Below are 13,850 nucleotides of genomic sequence, written 5' to 3'. Positions count from 1 at the left end.
TTCTTCTGGGGCTCTGCTTCCCAGAAGATGGACAAATGTGAAAGAAAGGATTTCTATGAAAAAATGTCTGTGACAAGCCACCATGAAACACCATCCTGCTGCTTACAGAACACTTCATCTGCCTCTCCCTCCTGGCAGGGTGCTCCATTACCGACACCCCTGGCACCGACTGCCTTACTGGCCCTGGGTCTCACTCACAGGCCCTCAGCCACACCATCACTGTCCTCGAGCTCTACACAGCTGGCACACCCCCTAACGCAGAGGGTCACCCCAGCACCTCTCCTTCCCTGCATGTCCCTCCTGAGGAGCTTACAAGCATCCATTGCACCACTGCAGCCGTGACAATCAGCCCACCACGTTTCCTGATGGCAACCACGTCATGGTTTTCCCACAGCTTCTGGCTCCTCCTGGCTTTTACCCATCCTGTGTGCACTGGTGCAGATGCACTACAGCTGGGCTATTGGTTCCATCCTTGGTGTCACTTCTTGTGACACCTGGCTTCAGGCAGCTTGTATAGTCTGCAATGTGCAACTACCGTGTGAATTCCTGAAAGTTTTTCTCAAGCAGCTTCCTAAAAGGATAATACATGCTAATATATAAAAATATGCACAATAGAAAAATAAAAAAACATCAGAAGAGTAACACATTATTTAAATTTAATTTTCTACCTCATGTAATCTAAACCAGAAGGGAACACAACATGTTAAGTATAGGCCACAAATATTTATTTAGCAAGTATTCTATGAAGAAAATTAACCAAGTCTATGAAGAAAATTAGGAAGCAGAGTTTAAAAATAAAATAGAAAGGCTTCTATTACTTAAGGAACTAGCATCTCTCCAGCTCATAACTAGAAATATTATGACTGATTGGTAAAAGCAGGCATGTGGTGTACTTCACGTGTCTCAAACACAAATTTGAGATAATGTTGGTACTGTTGTATACATAAGGGCATAAGGGGCCAAGGCAAAAAGGTTTGCAGGTGGGTGCAGACAAACTAGGATAACTTAATATAGCTGAAAACTTTAGTATAGCCTAAAATACAACATTTTGCTGAGATGCAACCACATCCATGTATTTTTAGTTCATGTAATGCTATGCCTGCAAAGGAGACTGAACACACAGTATCTCATCAGCTATAATGCCTAGTCACACCACTTCTCAGATGACTCTTTTGAACACAGTCTCTGACATGAGGATGGGATTTAACTCAAGACAAAAGGGCAGTGTAGAGCTGGCAAAAGGTGATAAAAGATAGCAACCAGCTTGTACATTCCTTTCTATTAATGCCAGCCAGGGAGCGCACATCTTCCCACTCCACATGACTCAGGAGCAGCCCACCTGCCAGTGGGCTGTTTCCTAGGAAGGCTGAGACACAACTGCTTTGCAGACAGCAACCACCAGGGCAGGAGAGATCGTTCAGCAGTCTGGCCCTGCCCAAGGAGCAGCAGTCATTCCACTGACAAATGCATATTCCACTCCTCTGGTACAAGTCCCTCACAACTTTAGCCTTCATCTTAATGGAAAACCAACATGACATGTCGCTCACTGTCAATCATTCACAAACTTAAGATTAATTAATTTTTTAATTAATTTAATTGCTTAATTTGAAATAAAAACAAACAAGATGAAATAAACAAAGAGATGGTATTCTTAGATCCTATTTCACTCCTGCATCGAGAGTGTCTGCAACAGAGCTGGAATTTGCCAAGGTGATGCAATACAGAAGAGGTAACTTTGCTGATAAAGCTACTTAAATCAATAAATTGGTTCTGTTTACAATTTCACATTTATATATAACACAGAGTGTAATTTTACTTCAGTGAGAAATACAGAGTTCTGCTATGTTGCCTGTTTTTAAAACACAGAGTCAAAAAGTGATACTCTGGAATCCCAAAAAAGCTGCCATTACAGTCAAATACTTACCATTAACTGCTAATTTTACTGACCGCTGTGTTTATTTACAAAAAAAGCACATGCTTTTTGTGGCTTTCTGCCATGAAACCCTCCAACAAAAGCATGATCAACTCCAAAGAGCAGCCTGGCCATTAAATATTTGCCAGATTTTTTTTACTGTAATATTTCTTCTCCCCATGTAATTCTCTACCTCTCACCCATTTCCCTTGCAACAGTAACAATCACTCATTACCACAGCCAAGCGCACCCTTTTGTCTTTGTCTCTTCCTGACTGCAGCTCTTCCTAGTTTAGGAAGAACTAGCTTATATCACTTTTTAATCCCTTCAAGCTTGACCCATTTAAGATCAGAAAGCAGTGGCTAAGCAGCCAAGGTGAATGTGCAGTCTGACTTTCAGGGCTTTAGAGACTCACACTTTCCCACCAGATACTGACACACTGAGTCTGACTGCCTACCGAGAGCACATCCACACCCTCCCCAGTGAGAACAAAGACCACACAGCTCCTGCACAGGTCAGTGCTCTGCACTACCCAAAGAACAAGCAGCATTTTGACATCCTCCTCCATCTCAAAAAAAAAACCAAGATCCTAATCACATAAAGCATATTGAGTGTTTTCCCCCTCCAGCTGCAAACCTGCCAACTACAGCACTACCTGAAATATATTTGTAGGCAATGCCTAAGAGCAGCCCATTAGGCATGACTGCAATTTGAAGTCTCTTCTACAAAGGTGGGATGGTACATGAAAAGTCATGAATTGAGGATACAGACTTAGATGTGGGTTTGTGTTTCAACATATCCTGCCTTTTGAAAACATTTTTCAATGTCAGAAATTAACACTTACAAAGTGCATTAAGTACCCAGTGAAAGATTTGAGGTATTTTAAACACATTTAAACATTGAAGTTATCCACTAAATCTTCCACAGTCAATTGCCACCATGGTTAGAGCAAATGAAAGCACACAAGCACATGACCACGAAGGAGCCCCAGATAGCTGCTGGGCAAATCCTTTCAAGTTAATGTACAAGGCAAGGAGGAGAGAGAACAGGCATAAATGGCGGGGGGGGGGGGGGGAAATAAAAAATATTTCCTCTTGAGCCAGAAATAAGCCATTCCCCTACTGTGAGAAGCTGCAATAATGTGGAGAGGTGTGTATCTGTAGCTCCAGGACTTCGCTCATAGAAACACATTAAATATTTGCTCTTCAGCAAAGGTCACCTTTTCACCTCTTGAGCAGAAAGGCTGGGTCAGAGAACACTCAAGTTAAATGATGAGAGTGATGATGGCCACCAGGTCTGTCCAAACAGACCATGGTTACTCACTCATTGCGGAGAATCCCAAGAAAATTACTTGCACACCCTCTAAACCCAGGCAGAAAAGAAGTAGCTTACAATTACAATCAAAAATAAAGACAACAAATCATATGTTGGTTGATAAAAGTAGCAATAGCTTCTAGAAGGTCTTCCACTTCTACAAGCACAAGTGACACCACCCACACTGAAGTCTCTTGGGGCTGCTGCCATACAATTTCTCACCACCTACAAGAGTCCCAACTCCAGCTACCTCAAAGACCAGAAGGCAGCAAGCTGCTGGGGAAAACTGGTCATTGGTATTGATCTTTCCCAAAAGCGACCCATAATATATAGATAATAGAGATAATTGATAATAGAGAACAGGTACAAAAAGCCCAGAAAAGGACAGACTCTACTGCCAGGTATCAATGGTGAAGAGCAAAGTAAGGGTCCAGCTTTGTTTTCCCACTCCTTCTATACTGGTACATATCTATGAAGAGTATTTCTGTCTGATATCAAGATTTAAATTTGGGGGCAACACGTACTCAACCAGGATATCCACAACTGAAGGGGACGAGTCTGGCACAGCAGTTCAAAACTGCATGCAAGAAAAAGGAAAACAACTGCTCCTATTAAAGCAAAGCTTCAGCATACCTGCCACGTAAGGGCTGGAGTTACATTTGCCAGTCCTGAAACAGATGGCAGGACCATAAAGGAATCGAGTATACCACAAACTACTGATGGAGGTAAACCACAGCAGATAAACCACTGCATATTTCTGAATGCCAGGCCATCTCTACCAAGTGGAACAACATGAGAACTGTGTCCCACAACAGAAATGCCCATTAAACTACAAATGCTTTTTATGCTTCTAACATTATTAATTTAGTGTGCTAAGTGACCTGACTAGACAAACAGGAGTGTCATTAGCATTTCCTTTAACTGTTTGCATAGATGTGCTTCAACACACATCAAACAAACCTGAGTTTCTGGAAGAATTTCCTTCCTTAGGCACTCCATCACAAGATGTGCTTATTATCACAGTTTAAAACACACATTTCCAGTTTTATAGATGTAACAATTACATTCTCAACAACCACTGAAAATAAGATGCAATTTTTAATTTTCAGTGAATATATTCCTATATAAGAGGAACAAGCACTGCCTGGTACAGATAAGCAGGAGAAAACATAGAAATTCAGTCACTAAATCAGTATAGAAAGAGCAGCTTCAAAAAATATCACTTGGGAAGGGTCTAAATATACTTCTGTTTCCTCAGAATGCATGTAAGAGGCAAATGAGGTAAAAGCCTCTTGAGATAATCTCTTGCATTATATTTTTGTGACTTGCTCCTTTCTTCAGATGAGAAAATATCAAGAATGGAAAAGCAGGTAAGATGTTGAAACAGAGGGCTCTATTAAATTCAACATAATATGGGTTTCCTGGAATTCCAGTGTTTATTATTACAATGAAACACCTCAAGAATCAGAAATACTCATTACTGAATTGTGGCTTAAACATCAGTTGAAATTGTTGCATGGAAAATAACTCAGCCAAGGAATACAGATCATGTTTTAGACCATGTCTTGGTCAAACATAACATCAGGAAGCAAAGAATGAAACAGCTGTAAGAAACAGCTCTGGTGGAAGCAGTAAGGTAACAGTCTGACTATCTCCCATGACTTTAGGCAGCACCTAGGCTCACCTAGGATTCACCTGGCTTTTGGATTCTTACATCTAAGCTTCAGGTGTAACATTGAGTCATCTGAAAGGCAGATATTAAAAAGCTTGTAGATGATCCTGTCACCTATGCCACAGATGACCACATGCCACCCATCCTACAAAACTTGCACTTGTAGGTGTTCCTGGGTTGAGCCTTCCAATCAGCCAACTGCATTCCAAGTCTCAGTGGGCTTAGCAGTCCTGATGGCCCTCTGAGCCCATGTAAGTCTTATGAACAAACACAGGACCTTCTGAATGCCATTCTAAAAGCAGGCAAGCACAAAACCAGAACAAAAGTCCCAGTAGGTCATAACAGCTTTAAGTTCCAAAAAAAGGAATAGAATGTCCCCAAATTACTTGTCCTTTTCTCTGGTTGCTATCCTAAACCATTAGAGTGTTATCTAGGTTTAGAAAACCAGAACAACAACATATGCACTACAGAAAAAAAACAAAAAAAGCAGGAAGAAGTGTTGGAAGAACTTGAAGCATTCCAGAAGCAGAGTCCAAAGCTCTGACATCTATATTTTTAAATGCCAATTATTTCACAAACCCATTCTTAAGCTTACTTGTTTTTTAGCAACAACTTCATTTTAGTCTTCAATTAACTCCACTGAACAATTTAACTTTGTAGAACTTTGTTCTCTCTCAACTGACAATTCCAGCAATTACTTTCTATCCAAAAGAAGAGAGATTAACTACTTTTTCAAAGAAGCAAAAATGTGTGTACAATGCATTCTATTCACTATATTGAGCACCTCACTACAGACAAAAGCAGGGATACAAAAGAAATCTAGCACTGCTATTGCTATTACATTCATTCCATCCCACATTTTTGTCCTGGTGTTTTTATGAATGCTGCATAGAAATTTCAACCACGCAATTTAAAAATATGTACACGTCCAAATGCAAATACTAGATTTTTTTTTATTTCTATTATATAGTAAGACTATAAAAGTGCAGGTTTTTGCATACTATAATTAAACCAGTTTTCAAAAAACTGTTTGGAAAGGAAAAACTTCCACCAGGCATAAATATTATATGCTAAAGATCATATGTTATAAATTAAGTTGTGCCATATGCCTTGCTGAACTACATTTTAAAATGCCATGAAAACCCCAGAAATGTCCAATGTTTGACAAAGACAACATATATTGCATTTTGTGGTAGCATCTCACTGACTCTTTCAGATTAATTCAGTACTCCGCTCTGCTGCAGAAGCCCAGGTTTGAGAACTACCTTATTTGTGATTTCCAACCTAATCCAGAGGGGCCAAGAGATTTGGTGGCTAGTTACCTTTCCAAACGCCAGCCCCACTTTGGGAGCCATTACTGCAGAACACAGCGCTGTGCTGGGCAGGGGGAGCTACACGTGAGCTCTGAGGAAAATGTGGAAACGTGGCTCTGGCGATGATTAACACGCTCGAGGCAAGCTGTTTGCAATAATCATTCCAAATGACTTAATTCCCACCAATTAAGCCCAACCAAAACACCCCTCTGAACTCTATCTGGGCATCACTGCAACGCGTCTCCCAAAGTCCGGTAACTTGAAGGGCAGCGCACAGACACCGTAACTCTCTCCCAAAGCCGACAACTGAGGCGACAACGAGGGCACCCGGTGTGTCAGAACGGAGTCTCCCACCTCTTTTCCGATCTCCCCGAGGAGCACAGCGGGCAGGCACGGCACCGGTGGGGCGGGGCGCGCGTCTGAGGGCGGCACGGCCAAACTCCGGCAGCTCAACGCCAGCCCAGCCCCGCACAGGCAGCGCGCACGACGCGCTCGGGGGACACCTACGTGCGCCTCGCTCGGGCAGGGGCGCGAGCAGCAAGACAGCTAATTAAAACAAAATTATTTTTAAAATTATAGAATGGTTAAAAATAATGCATATGTACACACGAACAAAACATGTCTCCCACCTTGTCTGGGGAAAAAAATTACCGCAGACGGGGAAGGAACATGCCCGTCGTGCCCAACCGCCCCCAACCGCCCTCCCGGCACCTTCCGTGGCGAGGAGGCACCGCAGGCCCCACCACCCGGCCGGCACCCCCGGGAGGAAGCAGCAGCAGCGGCCGCTGCCGTGTCTCCCTTGGCCTCTTGCTCCCGGCTTTGTTGTGGTAACCGCGCAGGCAGCCGGGCAGATACTCACAGGCACGGGAAGAGAGAGCGAGGAGCGAGCCGGGGAGGCGGGAGCTGCGCAGCGCCCAGGCCGCTCCCTCGCTGCCGCCCCGCTCCTGCGCAGCGCCGGCCGGGCCCGCGCGCCGCGGGGCGGGGAGAGGCGGCGCCTCAGCGGGGCGGGAAGGAGCCGGGCGCCGGGACCTCCTGGGGGAGGGGCCCCTCAGGCGCGGGCTCTCCACAGAATCACAGAAACCGGGAGAATGAAGGGGATCTGTGAACCTCCAACCTCTGCCCGAGCACCACCGTGTCAACCAGACCACCACTGCACTAAGTGACACGTCGAGTCTTTCCTGAAACACCTCCAGGGTCCGTGGGTCTACCACCTCCCTGACCAGCCTATTCCAGTGTCTGATCACCCTTTATGTGAAGAAATTCCTCCTCATGTCCAACCTAAGAGTTCCCTGGTGCAGTTTAAGACTGTGTCCTCACTGGCTGCCTGGGGGAAGAGGCCGATCCCCACCTGGGTACAGCCGCCTTTCAGGGAGTTCTAGGGAGACATAAGGTCTCTCTGGAACCTCCTCTTTTCCAGGCTAAACAACCCCAGCTGCCTCAGCTCTTCCTCTTAAAACCAGTGCTCCAGACCTTTCACCAGCTTCATTTTCCCTTCTCTGAACTTGCCCCTGGTGGTGGTTCATGTCCTACCTGAATTGAGAGGTCCAGAACTGGACACAGTTCTCAGGTAGTGGCCTTACCAGTGCCAAGCACAGGGGAAGAATTCCTTTCCTAGTCCTGCTGGCCAGGATGTCTGTATCAGATATTTCTGATACAGACATCAGTCCCCTCCTGCCCTTATTTGTTCCGTGGGAATGAGGCAGAGAGCTGGGACTCTTACTAAGTCCATGAGGCCCCAAGATGAGGTGACTGTGCCTCAAGTTGGGGTGATGATCCCCAGGTTGCAGCGAAGTTGCTCTGGACTGGGGTGATGGATCTGTTTGCTCAGGTGATTGTGCCTCAGGCTGAGGCAGTGGGGTTCTGGGTTGAGACAATGGTATGCTGAGTGGAAGCAATGGGCCCCCAAGGTGATGGTGCTCCTAATTTAAGTCGTGGTCTCCAGACTGAGATGCAGTGGGTCCCCAAGATGAAGAAATAATGCCCTTAGTTGAGGTGATTGCCCCTAGATTTTGATCATGAGGTTCCAGGGTGAGGAGACAGAATCACAGGTTGAAGTTATAGTGCCCCAGATTAAGGCAATGAAGCTCCATGCTGAGGTGACAATTTCCCATGTTGGGATAACAGTGTCCCATATCAAGTTGATGGTGCCCCAGATTGTGATGGTAGTGCCTTGGGTTGGGATAATGGCATTCCTGTTTGATGTGCTGGCAGCCCATAAGGACTGGAGGGGGACCGACTGGAGGGGGACCCAGGCAGAGTGAATGGTGCCCCAGGCTGAGGTGATTGAGCCTCTTTAAGGCAATGGTGCCCCATATCAAGACAACAGGACCAGAGGTCAATGTGATGGGCCCCTGTGGGATCTCAGCACCTCAGGACTGAGGTGCCGAGTCACCGAGACCACCCTTGGGGGGCTCGGGAGTCCTGGAATGTTGCCAGAAGTGTCTGGTGGCTGGACTTTGATCCTACACAGGAGACGACACTTGTATGAGGATAGGAGGATTTCACCGGAGTGAATGGTGAAGGGATAAGTTAATTAGAGAGTGAAACACAGGGTTTAGGATTTCTGTACAGGGGGGTTTAGAGAAGTAAGATGGAGGAATTGGGGCGTGTCCTGTCCTTCTTCTTCTTCTTCTTCTTCTCCTCCATCTTCTGTGGTGATGGTGGCACTTTGGGATTGGTCATTACTAAAAGTGCACTGGTCAATAAGGGTGAAAGGTATTGGGGAAAAATGATAAATATTGTACACGTAACTTTGGGTATAAAGATAGGTGACCGCCCGGAGGGCAGGGGAGTGTGCTCATGGCTGGCTGCTGAGCAGACCTCTGTCGGGCCGAGAGAAAATCTTTTAGATAAACAATTAATAAACACTGAGACCGAGAAAAGAACTGAAGCCTCTTCTCGTCCTTTGAAACGCAGGCTGCCTCAAGGCCACCCCGGGCCTTTCCAGGCCATCCAAACAGCCGAAAATCGGACAGGCCCCTGCATTGTAGTGCCAGGGTTGCAGCACTGGGTGATGTATCCTGAGGAAATGGAAAGGGGAAAATTATCTGGAGGACTTCTAGGGAAGCGTCATCCAAATACTTGAGGTTAGATCTGGACCCTTCCCCAAGCCACCTTGAACTTCAGTACAAAATGAAACTTCAGGAAGTTCCCTTACTTCTGGCACTGAGTAGGTAAGTGGTGATTACCTGCTGGTGATCTGCCCCTGAAAAGCAGTAGTTTCCTGAGTAAGGATGGGAAACCTTACAGCTCTTTCAAAGATATCAGCTGCAATATCATATCTCAATAATAGCAAAGTTACTTTTTAACAATGAAGGAAAGAATTATGTGAAAATAAAGACTTCCAGATTACTGATCCACATATTCAAAATACAAAATTCAGCTTTACTTTGGCCCCATTATTCAGCAGGAAACAGATTTAATGACATGATCACATTTTTTGCTGAGCAAACTGAATTTTGAATTAAATCAGGGCTGTGCAGCCAAATCAACTATTGTGTCTATTGTCCTATTTCTTTAATATTTTATTTCTTTTCACTTGGCACAAACACAGGCACATATGTATTGATGTATGTTTGCATACACACACATACACACATTTTTGTACATACATGTAGCAAATGTGTCAGAACACTACAAGAAAAGAAAGAACTCTCTCAAATAATACAACTGAGTACGTCTAAGTTAACCAGAGTCAAGTCCTACTTGTGCTACACAGCGTTTAATGGAGGTTCTGCAAACTACATTGACTAAATTTTTATACTTGTCATGTGTTTTCCTCTTATTTTTCTGGCACCTCTCCCAGTTCACTGTTAAAATGTTGAATAATGACAACTGCAGCTTAAATAAATGGAAAGCATACTTGGAAAACGTGCTACAAAATGCTGAGCCTTTGCTGACCTCGCTATGTGAGGTCTTAGGTTCCTTACATTGGACACTGAATGGGTGCTTTTGTCATTTTTTCCTGTGTGTCAACTTCCTGACTGCAAATATGCAAAATATATCACCACTGTCTTAAAAGGTGTAGCAAAAATTTAAATCAGCTAATATTAGAGCAACTTACATATTTTGTACATTTAAGATAGTGAGAAGTATAACATCCAATTTCCATTTCTCTTGCTCTAGGATTCCTATGACTGCTTCTAACAGTGTTAGTTATGCAGATTTTTCTGGTTTGTCACCAGGTTTATAAGTTCACAAGCAGTTCTGGGTTTTGTGCTCTGAACATTAGAAATTTCTATAAACTTCTAGTATGACTGTAACTGCAATGCAGCACCACAGTAGTTACAAAAAAGCATGTAATTAATTCAAAATTGTAAGTATGCTAAAATATAAACTACATAAGCACTATACAGACCTCTTTTTTTTGCCTATAATGTAACTTTTTTATTTGTTCTAATTGAGAAGTCATAACTTGTTTTAGTCCTTTTATAGCAATGGGAGAGCTAGAAAGGCTGACAAAACAGAAATAAAATGTGAAAAAGCCTACAGGAAAAGTATTCCTTTTAATCTTGCCTAAATGTCTGAAAGTGCAAATTCATTGAGGTTTGCAGTACTGTGAAGGTGGAAGTTGTCACTAAAGGCAGCTGCAAAACTGTTCAAATCAGTGAGGTTTTTTCTAGGGTAAAAAAGATAAATTACAAAGATAAATGATACTTCTAGCTTAAAGGAAAATAGTGAAGATGCTGAATCCTCGCCCAAATCAGACATCATTTGTCTTTTAAAATAAGTAATTGTCTTATCTCTCTAAGAAAGATATTTGCAGTAATGCTTGGATAAGAAGAATTTGAGGAATTCGAATCTCTTTTCTCATAAACTAGTTCTATGACTGAGTAAACAGTTACAGAAGGAGCCTATAGTAATCCCCAGTTCACAAAATTGACCTCATTGAAGTCCTTTTGTACAGAAAAGTAATTTTTAAAGTACAAAAGGGGAAGTTCAAATAACACTGAGGAAAACTTGAAAATTGCTATTAACTTCAGTAGAGCTAGGATATCATCTAAAATATTAGGAATTGTACCTTAGGTTGAAAAGTCATAGAAACTTACTAAGAGCTAAAAGAAAAAGAATCAAATCTTCTTCTAGCTCTATGGATACACACTTGAGTTGATTTAGACATATCTAATTCAGGATATGATGTGTAAATCCTAGCTAAAATAGGTGGGATTACTCATTCAGACAAAAAGTGGCTTTGTGAATAAGCACTGCTGGACTAAATTGTTATTGCAGGTAGGTTTGTTTTTTTAATCTTCCTCTCCACTTCTGAGAATTAATACTGTAAGAAAATACTCTCTGTTTACACAGGACTATCAACACTGCATGCTTTGCTTCAGGTTAATTTAAAAATTCAATTGCCTTAAGTAGCTTTGACAGTGGCCCAGGCAGTTTCCTGAATGCATTTGCAGTAGGTCTCTGTCTGGTTTCTTGTGTGGATCTTTATTAAGATCCCAGAGTAGATCTTGAACTCAGTCCAAAGTCCTGGATATTCTTAAATCTTTGATGAGTAAAGTGTGTGCTTGGAGATGGATATTTGTTTTCTATTTTCCACCTGATGAGAATAAAATAACTTTATAAGAAACCTTCTGGCATGTTGGGCCTTATCCAAAAGCTTTCAGACTCTGCAAAAATCTCTGCTGGTTTTAATGGTCTTATGTATTGAAAAAAACCCTGGTCCCAAAGCCCTTCAGTCCATCATCAGGATGTTTTACCACATAGTAATTCACATGGGAAAGGACTGCCATTGCAATAGCATTTTCACTATTATGATTTGATGATTTTTACCTTTAATCACATGAGACATGTTACTTAAATAATCAATTTTGGATACTCTGTGAATTGTCTGAACTAGCATATAAAAGGATTTTGTGCAATTTAATATCCACTAAATAGAACAAACTGTAATAGAATTTTATATTTTATCTTACTAAGAACTAAGTTACAGTAAGGATTTTGGATCAGATTAAGGATCAGTGTCTCCTCTCTCTCCAACAGGGGCCCTAAAATCACTTCATAACCACTTTTTGTGATTTTGAGAGGAAATACAAATGCAAACCTCTAATATGCAAACCTCTAATACACACAGGCAGGTATATATAGACACCAGCCCATCACACACTGTGAGTTAGGTTAGAAACAGCTTAGAAAATATTGTGATGGAGTAAAACATTTGTTGTAACCCAGAATCCTGACTAGCTCCATGCTGTTCTGTGCCCGTTTCCATCACAGTCCTGCACCATGAGCTGACATGCAATTCCCTATTACAAGTGCTGCTCCAGGGCTATAACAGACTTTCTGACACCTGCACTATTCATGCTTAGAGTCCTGCCTTGCTTAGCATTGCAGAAGCTCAGGGGAGTTTGGTGTCTGGTTTTATCAATGGTGCTTTATTGCACCGTAGAAGTTATAAGGAAATGTAAAAACTCACAAGATCAGAGCATTGATTGGCTAGTAGAGTTCATTTGACAGAAATAACTTTTTTAGAGAGCATCAATAAATAAATCACTACTCCAACCTCTGCAACAATAACTGTGTTTAAAAAATAAAATTCAGGGCTTTGTTTTAGTTTTTACACCTCAACTAACAGATCAGTGGCAATCTTATCAGCTGCTTACCAGTATACTTCTATCTCTAAACACTTCTATAGAGTTTACAGCTATCAGTTCTTAAAATAAAGCCCATTAGCAAATGCTTGTAAATCGACTTTGGTATAATGTGGCTTCTGTAAGGAAAGCATTGCCATTTACTCCTACTCTTGAAAAATGTGGAATATGTAAAAATTCTCTTAAGAAAGGATGCTCTTTTATGTTTGATCTTTGTATACTTTCAAGACTAATCAAGAAGAAGGGAGATTTAATCCTTGAAAGAGATAGCAGCTAAAAAGCAAGCTCTAAGTGATGTCCATGTGTTAGAAAAACAAATTACTTGTTGGTGGAATTGCATTATTAATGTTTAGGGCGTGATATGCTTCAGTGATCTCAGACCTAGCAGGAGGTAAACAAAGCTTGGGGAAAATGATGTACCACTGATAGTGGACACAAAGAATGAAGAATTTATGGGACACATGGACATTTGGCAGAACTCCCAAGGTAAGGAAGAAACCAATAAACCCAACTCAGCAATTGTGCTGAAATCAGTTCCAACTTGATAAAAGGTAATTCCTGCAAAGGGAGATCACAACCACCAATTCAAGGACCACTGACCCAAGAAATCCACCAAACTAAAAGAAGGCTGAGCATACAGACTGATTAGCACGGGAAACGAGAATCATTAGCCAATAGAGGACAAAATACTAATTAATAAGAGAACTATGGAGCTTGTAGACAATGAACACTAATTCCTTTGTTTGCTAAGATATATAAATACTAATAAGTTTTGATATTTGGTGTGCTTGATTTGTTGAATACCACTGAGCACTCAGACTTGCACAACTCTGAAATAAGTAGTCTGTGTCTTTCTTGAGTGTGTAATTATTGGCTTGTTGCACACTGGGTAATGAAGCTGATTTTTGCAGACAACCCTCTGAAGATATCAGGGCCTCCCAATTCAACTGAGCTGACAAATTTGGTGGAGCTGTAGCTGTGTCGCACCTATAGCAACATGAACATGTGTCCCAAGCACAGCTGAAATATGGCAAGCCTTG

At 42.2% G+C, this 13,850-nt stretch overlaps 1 protein-coding gene across 4 annotated transcripts in view; it reads right to left on the bottom strand.

Annotated features, from left to right (window-relative positions):
* Positions 1-7,199, bottom strand: part of CFAP97 (cilia and flagella associated protein 97) — a 29,981-nt gene extending 22,782 nt beyond the window's left edge. Inside the window, exons 1-2 of one of the 4 annotated variants that reach the window (XM_064710535.1) lie at positions 7,071-7,199; positions 6,566-6,757 (exon numbers count right to left, since the gene is read on the bottom strand). The gene's annotated coding sequence lies outside the window, so the exon portion shown is untranslated. Of the gene's footprint in view, positions 1-6,565; positions 6,758-6,840; positions 6,982-7,070 lie in introns of those variants that run through there. The other 3 variants (XM_064710534.1, XM_064710533.1, XM_064710536.1) reach the window with 3 other exon arrangements.
* Positions 7,200-13,850: the final 6,651 nt, after the last annotated feature.

This window comes from Zonotrichia leucophrys, chromosome 4, assembly GCF_028769735.1.
Source record: "Zonotrichia leucophrys gambelii isolate GWCS_2022_RI chromosome 4, RI_Zleu_2.0, whole genome shotgun sequence".
Lineage (NCBI taxonomy): Eukaryota > Metazoa > Chordata > Aves > Passeriformes > Passerellidae > Zonotrichia > Zonotrichia leucophrys.
Note: the sequence above shows the minus strand (reverse complement) of the source record. Positions and strands in the feature narration are given on the sequence as shown.